This window comes from Lolium perenne, chromosome 7, assembly GCF_019359855.2.
Source record: "Lolium perenne isolate Kyuss_39 chromosome 7, Kyuss_2.0, whole genome shotgun sequence".
Lineage (NCBI taxonomy): Eukaryota > Viridiplantae > Streptophyta > Magnoliopsida > Poales > Poaceae > Lolium > Lolium perenne.
In genome coordinates this window covers 271,368,669-271,378,667 of record NC_067250.2, presented here as the reverse complement: position 1 = coordinate 271,378,667, position 9,999 = coordinate 271,368,669, and positions in this window count along the sequence as shown.

Below are 9,999 nucleotides of genomic sequence, written 5' to 3'. Positions count from 1 at the left end.
AATCTTAATAAGATAATGAGAGGAAGTTATATCTCTGAATAATTAAAAACACTCAAGATTAGTATGAGAGGAAATTATTTCTCCTAAATAAGAAAAACAACACACTTACCCACTTAATAGTAATGAGTGATACTAATTTACTTGTGTAACTTATAGGAGGTGTTTCACTTCATTTGAATCTTGTCCCAAGTACTTTCATATGAAGTATGAACCCCTGGTCAAATACTCTCACATGAAATACTTGGAGATTTTAAATCATAATAGGCCTTAATAAATGGTATGAGGTATCCCTACCTCATTTAAATCATTTTCTCAAATGATGATGATGAATGGTTGACTTAGGTCAACATAAATTCATGTGTGAAGGTTTGAGAAATTAAATCTTAAAGAAGATTCAATGAGAGGAAATTATTCCTCAAGAACTATATGGAAACTATCATTTACATATAAAATGAGAGGAAATTATTTTTCCTCAAAGCAAGACCACCAATGCACCAAATTGTATTAATTGTGTGAATAGAATAAGTTTGTGTGAATATATGTGATGTTTGGAATAGCCAATGAATTGTTTGGTGATTGTATCCTCGTATTCGTATTTTAGACGCTAGTACCAAGGAGTATCAAGAGGAGGAGGAGATCTACTTCCAAGGAGAAGAAGACCACTTTGATCACCTCAACAACCAAGGCAAGCTAACACTCTTGCAAGGTTCCCTTGTGCAAAGCTCTACTAGAGCAAGGCACCATTACTTTTTACTTTATGAACCTATCCCAAGTTTTTACTTTACAAGTTTTACTTGATTTCATTTATCAAAGTTACTTTTTGATTTATGAATCACTTGGTTGAATTATAGAGTAGTACAAGAGCATCACACTTAGTCTAGCAAAGCTCCAAGATATTTAGCACCCCTCAGGACTAGTTGCTAGTGCTCAATATCAAAAGTGGCTACTCTAGTTGGGAACTTGTGAATTGAAATGATTTTTAAAAACCTTGGAATGATGAGTCATTCTATTGAAAGATTTTGAAGGTGAATATGACTGGTGAATGACATGGTGAACTTTACAAAAACTGATGGTTGGGTTCGGATGCGATACCATTCCAATTTTGCGAGTACCCCCACAATACCTGATATGGGTAGGGCTTAACTAGAAGTTTATGTATCTTAGTATGGGTTCCCTCTAAACAAGCGTCATCGGGGTTATGCCAAGGGCTGCCTCCAAATAAATATGGAATGATGTGATATGACGTGATTATGAGGTGAATGTCCGGCCCAAGCCCTGTGCAGTTCCCAGGCTGACAGTTTGTCTTCACTGGGAGGCCAAGCTCATGGGGAGAGATGCCTATACTAGGGTATGTAAGTGAAAGGTTATGGTTGGTAGTCCGCACACGGAGTGTGGTAAATCAGGGCCAGTTAACCCTGGCGGATTATTGCAAATGTTGTGGCACAAGTGTACGACCTCTGCAGAGTATAGATCTATTCGAATAGCCGCGTCCACGGTTATGGACGGTTGGAAAGGCCATACTGTTCCGTCATCAGACCATTTTCAAAAATGTGACATGTGAAGGGTGACTTGTGATTTGAACTTGAGATGGTAAATTTGATTTGAATCACAGCAGAGTTGTGGGAATGACACTAATGTTCCCACTTGAGTTAGTTGGCAAATGAAGAGGCTTTTACTAAATGTTTGTGAACTAAAATTGGCTTTATGCAAATAAACTTAGAGCTTAGCACCCCCTTACTGTAGTTGATAGTGCTTACATTAGTATTAGTTTGCGAGTACTTTAAAGTACTCACGGCTTTGTCCCTGGCTATTCAAATGGCCAGACTATGAAGAGGAGTACCAGAACCCGGAAGAAGGACATCAGGACGTCTACGACAACTAGGATCACTCCTGACGTCAACAGTTGCCTGTGGAATAGATGGACTACTACTACGCTACTTCGCTTCCGCTATGTGTTTTGTAATTGATCAATAGATCATCTACTATTGTAATGAGACTGGATCATGTGATCCTTTGTTGTAAGACAATTACGATGTTGTAATGAATGATGTTCTGTGATATCAATCTATTATGTCTCGCAAAAACAATATTCCTGGGATTGCGATGAAGGGCATAATAGGCATCTGGACTTAAAAATTCGGGTGTTGACAAGTTGGTATCAGAGCCATTGTTGACCTTAGGAGACCCTAGTTAGAATGGACGTCTGTAAAACCTAGTTTCAAAACCAAAGAAGTGAATATTTGTGAAAAACTTATTCTCACTCTTAACCTTGAATTCTTTTTCAAAATGAGAAATTCATACTCTATTTCTTTGCAAGCCTACATAAAACTTTGCACACCTGACTACTTCTCTAATTTACTCCTCCTCTTTGTTCACAGATGACGTACCAATGGGAATCCTATAAGCTTGGTTCCGGAAGCGACCAAGGGTTTGAAAAGGAGTTGAAGCAACTAGTGAACTATCTAGGACACCCGTATCCCGAGTTCTTCGGAATACCCCTCAAAGCTCAGTTAGGAGAACCACCTCAGTGGGACGTTTCTACTGATCTACGAAGGAAGCTTGATGCCCCGGTATGGGAAACCATATGGTTTTCTGTAACGGGAAACACTTGGAAGGAAGGACTAGACAAAGCTATGCAAGAAGCAATTTCCCGTCTGTGTGGACAAAATGAGGACAAGATCAAGAACACTCGTTTCATCTACTACCCAAGACATGACTCCATGGGAAGACCGATGACCATGCCCCCACCACAACCAAAGATGAACCCCTATGAAGCACCGCAGGACTTCAGGCAGTACAAAACCCGCAGAGATTTGGACAACGCCCTCGCCTCTCGCCAAGCACCTCACCCGTGACGAAGAATCCACCCTGAAGAGTAGTATTACCCCAGCACTTAAGTAGGTGTGAGTTGTATCAGGATCCCCCTTGTATCGTAGAGCGATGAATGGTTCTTCAAACCAACGGTGTGTTAGAATTGTAATATGTGATGCTTGGTATGAATGAAAAAGTGTTGTTGGTTTTTACCCCTGCAACACTACTCAAAATTTCAATTTGTGAAATTTTAAAAATTTAACAAAACCAAACCCTAGAAATTTCCCTCTTATCTTATCAGCTACCTCACTGTTCAGATGGCCCCTCCCACCCGCAGCGCCAATCAAGACGCCATGATGCAGATGTTGCAAACCATGCTGGAAGACAGAGAAGCAGAAAGAGCTGAACGCCAAGCCAACATTGCAGCACTTCAACAGCTTGCAAACAACAACCAAGGCAACCACGATCACCCTGGATCGAAGCTGAAGAACTTTCAGCACACCAACCCACCCGTGTTTAACAAGACTGAAGAGCCCCTAGATGCTGATGACTGGCTCCAGACAATGGAGAACAACCTCGAAGTCGCGGGAGTTGAAGCCGCAGAGAAAGTGTTGTTTGCCACGCACTATTTAGCAGGACCAGCCAGAGCTTGGTGGACCAGCACCCGTGCCATGAATGCAGGACAGATGATGACCTGGGAAGACTTCAAGCTGAAGTTTAGTAAATACCATGTGCCCCAAGGATTGATCAAGAAAATGAGAGACGAGTTCCGGGAACTCAAGCAAGGAAGGATGTCCGTGGTGGAATACCGCGACAGGTTTCTCACTCTGTCAAGGTACGCCCCGGATGAGACCGACACCAATGAGAAGAGAAAGGAAAGATTTCTGAACGGACTGCATGATGAGATGCAAACTGTGTTAGTGAACATTCCGTTTGCCGACCTCGAAGCCCTAGTAGACTCAGCCATCCAAATGGAAGGGAAGCTGCATCAAGCCAACGAGAACCGCAAGAGAAGAATGATGAACCAGAGTGGACCCCACCATAACCAGAAGTATCGCAACAACTCCTCTGGAGGATTCAACCCAAGATACAACAAGCCCCCTGCTCAGACTTATCGCCCCAACTACACCAACAACAACGGAGGACCCCCGAAGCCCGGAGGAAACAACAACAACAACAGCAACAACAACAACAACCACCCCAACAACAACAGCAACAATGGGAACAACAACAACACCAATACTGCCCCAAGGACTGGAAGCAATGCCACCCCTGTCACCCCGAAGGACAAGTCAACTGTGAATTGCTATGAATGTGGAGTTGTGGGTCACTACTCCAATGAGTGCCCTAAGAAGCTTGCCAGGATTGCCGCCAATACCGCAGCACCTGCTCAGCAACAGCGCCGCTTCGCAGGTAGAAGGAACCAGAACAACAACAACGGCCGTCTCTACCACATGACTGCCACTGAAGCTCAGGATGCCCCCCAGACCATGCCAAGTATGTCTTCCTATTAAGAAAATACTCAATCTCTCTTAGGAACCTAACTTTTCTTAAAATCTCGGGACGAGATTTGTTTAAGGGGGAAGGGTTTGTAACAACCCAAAAATTTCAAAACAAGCAAAATGAATTTCCCTAGTTCCAAATTTTGGAACCAACAAAAACTTTTATTAAAATAAGATTGATACCTATAGATCTTGTTTAAATCTTGTGTTTTGCCATGATGAGTGTTATTATGCTTATGTGCTAAACCCTAAAACCCTAAAGTGATCAAGTGAAGATCACCAACCAAATAAAATAAAAGAGAAAGAAATCAAATAAGAGAAACCTTAAACCCTAATCTTCTCCAAAAATCATTTGGATCCTTTTTGAGAAACCCAAAATAAAATAAAAGACATATGGGGGCATATAGCCCTAATAGGTAAATCTTGAACCCTACCTTTATATTTTTTATGCTAAATGGTGGGGAACCTTTGTGAACCCCACTAAACCCTAAACCTCACCCCTCTCTTCACCACCCTAGTGAAATTATAATAAAAGGAAAATAAATAAGATAGAGGCATATGTGCCTATGGCAATATTTATAAAACTTTACCCTAAGACTTTCTACTTTGCTTAGAGGTTTGGAAAACCTTCATACACCTTACCTAGTACCTATCAAACCAAATCCAAGTGGTTTCCAAAGAAAATAAAAAGAAACTAAAAATGCCATAGAGGCATATGAGAGAAAGGTGCAAATTTGTGAATTTGAGAAGTTTGACCCTAGGACTTGTTGTGAATGGTTGGATCACTTCCATATACCCTTCCAACACTCAACAACATCAAATGGGCCAAGAACACTCAAATCAAAAATCAAATGCAACATATGCATGGAAGCATATGTGGCACATAGCCATTTCACCAAAACTTTGACCTATGGCTTTAAACCTTGACCAAATGATGGGAAACCATCTCTCAACCTAATATAACACTAAATTGACCCTAACCCATGCCCAAGTAAAGCAAGGTGAACCTTTTACAAAAATAATAAAATTTAACACATCACCTCTTATGTGTTATGGCCAATTTTGCAAATCTTTGATCAAGACCTTTTGAAATGGATTCAATGGTTTGAAAATGTTTCTAAACTAATAAGAATCACATTAGAGTCAACAAAAGTCAACTCAAATGGGGAGAAATCAAATAGGGAGAAAATCCCCAAAATTCACTCACATACACTTAGCCCATTTTGCAAATCTTCAACCAAGGCCACCAATGCTTGATCTCTTGTTGGTAAAACTCTTATATATGATAAACAAACACAATTGCATCAAAGAAACCAAAATCAAATCAAAGCAAAATTCAAAACTATCACACATATGATAGTGGTCATATGTCACATTTATATTTTCTTCCCCACTTTGCACCCCTGGTTTTGACCTTTCTTCAACCAAACTTGGTCAACTCTGACCATGTCATCCAAGACCATGTCAAGGTCACCAACTTCCATGTTGACCACCATATCTCATGTTGACTAGGTTGACCAGAATAGAGGAGGCAAGTGATGACATTGAAATAAAGAGAAGATCATCTCACTTTGGCCATTTTGCAATTCTTTTCCAAAATGAACACCACCACCACCATTCCATCTCTATGAATATATGATTAAGACCCACCAAAGGAATTTCAAAATTTTGAAAACTTTTCTCTTTCGGCCATTTTTACAAACACCTTGCAGGCAGTGTATAAATTTGAAGCCCATACTGATTTTGGCTTGGACTTGGTCCAACTCTGGCCCTCCTCAGATGCTCTGGCACCTCCCCTCACCTTTCAACACCAGTGCCACCACTTGCCTGCCCTGGCATTGGACTCTCTTTGACCAGAACACCACCATGCCGAGCTCTTGTCACCCACCATGCCATCCCTTCCTCATCTCACATCCATCTCCCCTCACCATGTCAATTGATTTCCCCTGACCCTCCTGAAGCTGACCATGCCTGCCCTAGACCAAGACGACGTCGGCATTGACCGGCCCGAGCCGTGCCCAGACGCGCCCAGAAAACGTCCACGCGTGCCAGGACGCGCACACTGGCAACCCTGGACGCGATAGGACGCCGCTGGCCCCCGTCGTTGCTGACCTCCTCCCGTCCTCTCCCTCTCTCCTACGCACTCACCTGGTCACCTGCTCCCTCCAGGACAACCCCACTGGCCCGCGCAAGCCCTGAAGCCGACGACTTCGTCGCCGACCGCCGCCACTGTTCCGCAGGACGCCGCACTATGCAGACCAAGCCCGTCCCCCTCCCGCTGTTCTGAGACCACCGTGACGACCGCCAGACCATGCTGCACTGCCCTGCCCATTCGCCCGTGACGCTAGACGCTGGTAGCTTCGCCTCCATGCTCGACCTGCCCCGCTCCACCACGGCCACCACGCGCCGCTATAAAAAGAGACCCTCCCCCTCGATTTCTTCACACCGCCAGTCTCCACTCCCTCTTCTCACTCGCCTCGCTCACTCCCCTTGCTCGATTAGCCGCCGACGCCGTCCAATTGCAACGTCGGAGCCGCGGAGGTGCTGAGAGGCTCGCCGCCGATTGCGTCCTCCTCAAGCTCTCCCTCGACCACCGTTCGACTCACTGTCCTCGACAACGTCGAACGCCGCCAACGCCCAGTCTCGCCGGAGCTCAGGTGAGCCGCCCACCTCCGACTAGCGCCGTCAGTAACCCTGCCCCTCGCCATCGACGATGACGACGGTGGACCGTCGATCCCAACTCTAATCCTACGGCCTCCTTTCGCGTACCGCTTCGGCGTTTTAAAACGCCCTGACAGTGGACCCCACTGTCAGGCGGCCCGCTCGCATCGCCAGCGTAGCTGGGCCGGCCCATTTAGTTTCCCGCCCCCGTTTAAATTCAAAATGGTTTAATTCTTTTTCATCTATTTTACCATCTGATGCTAGATTCAAAATTTAATAGATCCAAATCTACTGAGCCAAATTCAACAATTTTCATATATTTGGAAAGCTTATTAAAAGCTCTATCCATGGCCACTGGATTCAAACCCATATCTGTTGCAGAATTAAAGTGGGAAAATAAACAAGACATGGACTTTTCTGATTTAGAATAATTATTAAAAATCAACCCTTTTGAATTTTGAGGTGATTCCACCTCTCATAATTCACTTTTCACAAACTCTAATTGTTTATGTAAAAATATGATATAGGTTCTGTGTATGATCATGGCCTAGTTTAAAGATTGGCCCTATGGCTAGTTCTAGATCATTTAAATTGGGCAAGATAATTTATTAAAATGTATGAGAGCTTCCCTCTCATTTAAATCTTGTCTCAACTAATTCAACATGAGGTAGATACCATGATTAGTTAAAGCTCATACTGAATTAGTTGATGATATTAAATTATTACTATGTGTTATTAAAATGCATGAGGTGCACCACCTCATTTAAAGTATGTTCAAAATTAGAATTCAACTCTAGGAGGTGTAACACCTCATTTAAATCAACTTACCAAGTGGCCTAAAGTAATGTGATGACCCTTATTGTTTGGTCTCATATATGCTCACTTGAGGATATTAATAGGAATTAAATGGCATGAGGTATGGAACCTCATTTAAATCATTTTCTTGAATGATAAGTGTGAAGAGGTTGACTTTGGTCAACCTAGGTCACACATTATGCATAAGAGAAATTAAATCTTAATAAGATAATGAGAGGAAGTTATATCTCTGAATAATTAAAAACACTCAAGATTAGTATGAGAGGAAATTATTTCTCCTAAATAAGAAAAACAACACACTTACCCACTTAATAGTAATGAGTGATACTAATTTACTTGTGTAACTTATAGGAGGTGTTTCACTTCATTTGAATCTTGTCCCAAGTACTTTCATATGAAGTATGAACCCCTGGTCAAATACTCTCACATGAAATACTTGGAGATTTTAAATCATAATAGGCCTTAATAAATGGTATGAGGTATCCCTACCTCATTTAAATCATTTTCTCAAATGATGATGATGAATGGTTGACTTAGGTCAACATAAATTCATGTGTGAAGGTTTGAGAAATTAAATCTTAAAGAAGATTCAATGAGAGGAAATTATTCCTCAAGAACTATATGGAAACTATCATTTACATATAAAATGAGAGGAAATTATTTTTCCTCAAAGCAAGACCACCAATGCACCAAATTGTATTAATTGTGTGAATAGAATAAGTTTGTGTGAATATATGTGATGTTTGGAATAGCCAATGAATTGTTTGGTGATTGTATCCTCGTATTCGTATTTTAGACGCTAGTACCAAGGAGTATCAAGAGGAGGAGGAGATCTACTTCCAAGGAGAAGAAGACCACTTTGATCACCTCAACAACCAAGGCAAGCTAACACTCTTGCAAGGTTCCCTTGTGCAAAGCTCTACTAGAGCAAGGCACCATTACTTTTTTACTTTATGAACCTATCCCAAGTTTTTACTTTACAAGTTTTACTTGATTTCATTTATCAAAGTTACTTTTTGATTTATGAATCACTTGGTTGAATTATAGAGTAGTACAAGAGCATCACACTTAGTCTAGCAAAGCTCCAAGATATTTAGCACCCCTCAGGACTAGTTGCTAGTGCTCAATATCAAAAGTGGCTACTCTAGTTGGGAACTTGTGAATTGAAATGATTTTTAAAAACCTTGGAATGATGAGTCATTCTATTGAAAGATTTTGAAGGTGAATATGACTGGTGAATGACATGGTGAACTTTACAAAAACTGATGGTTGGGTTCGGATGCGATACCATTCCAATTTTGCGAGTACCCCCACAATACCTGATATGGGTAGGGCTTAACTAGAAGTTTATGTATCTTAGTATGGGTTCCCTCTAAACAAGCGTCATCGGGGTTATGCCAAGGGCTGCCTCCAAATAAATATGGAATGATGTGATATGACGTGATTATGAGGTGAATGTCCGGCCCAAGCCCTGTGCAGTTCCCAGGCTGACAGTTTGTCTTCACTGGGAGGCCAAGCTCATGGGGAGAGATGCCTATACTAGGGTATGTAAGTGAAAGGTTATGGTTGGTAGTCCGCACACGGAGTGTGGTAAATCAGGCCGCTTAACTCGACGGATTATTGCAAATGTTGTGGCACAAGTGTACGACCTCTGCAGAGTATAGATCTATTCGAATAGCCGCGTCCACGGTTATGGACGGTTGGAAAGGCCATACTGTTCCGTCATCAGACCATTTTCAAAAATGTGACATGTGAAGGGTGACTTGTGATTTGAACTTGAGATGGTAAATTTGATTTGAATCACAGCAGAGTTGTGGGAATGACACTAATGTTCCCACTTGAGTTAGTTGGCAAATGAAGAGGCTTTTACTAAATGTTTGTGAACTAAAATTGGCTTTATGCAAATAAACTTAGAGCTTAGCACCCCCTTACTGTAGTTGATAGTGCTTACATTAGTATTAGTTTGCGAGTACTTTAAAGTACTCACGGCTTTGTCCCTGGCTATTCAAACGGCCAGACTATGAAGAGGAGTACCAGAACCCGGAAGAAGGACATCAGGACGTCTACGACAACTAGGATCACTCCTGACGTCAACAGTTGCCTGTGGAATAGATGGACTACTACTACGCTACTTCGCTTCCGCTATGTGTTTTGTAATTGATCAATAGATCATCTACTATTGTAATGAGACTGGATCATGTGATCCTTT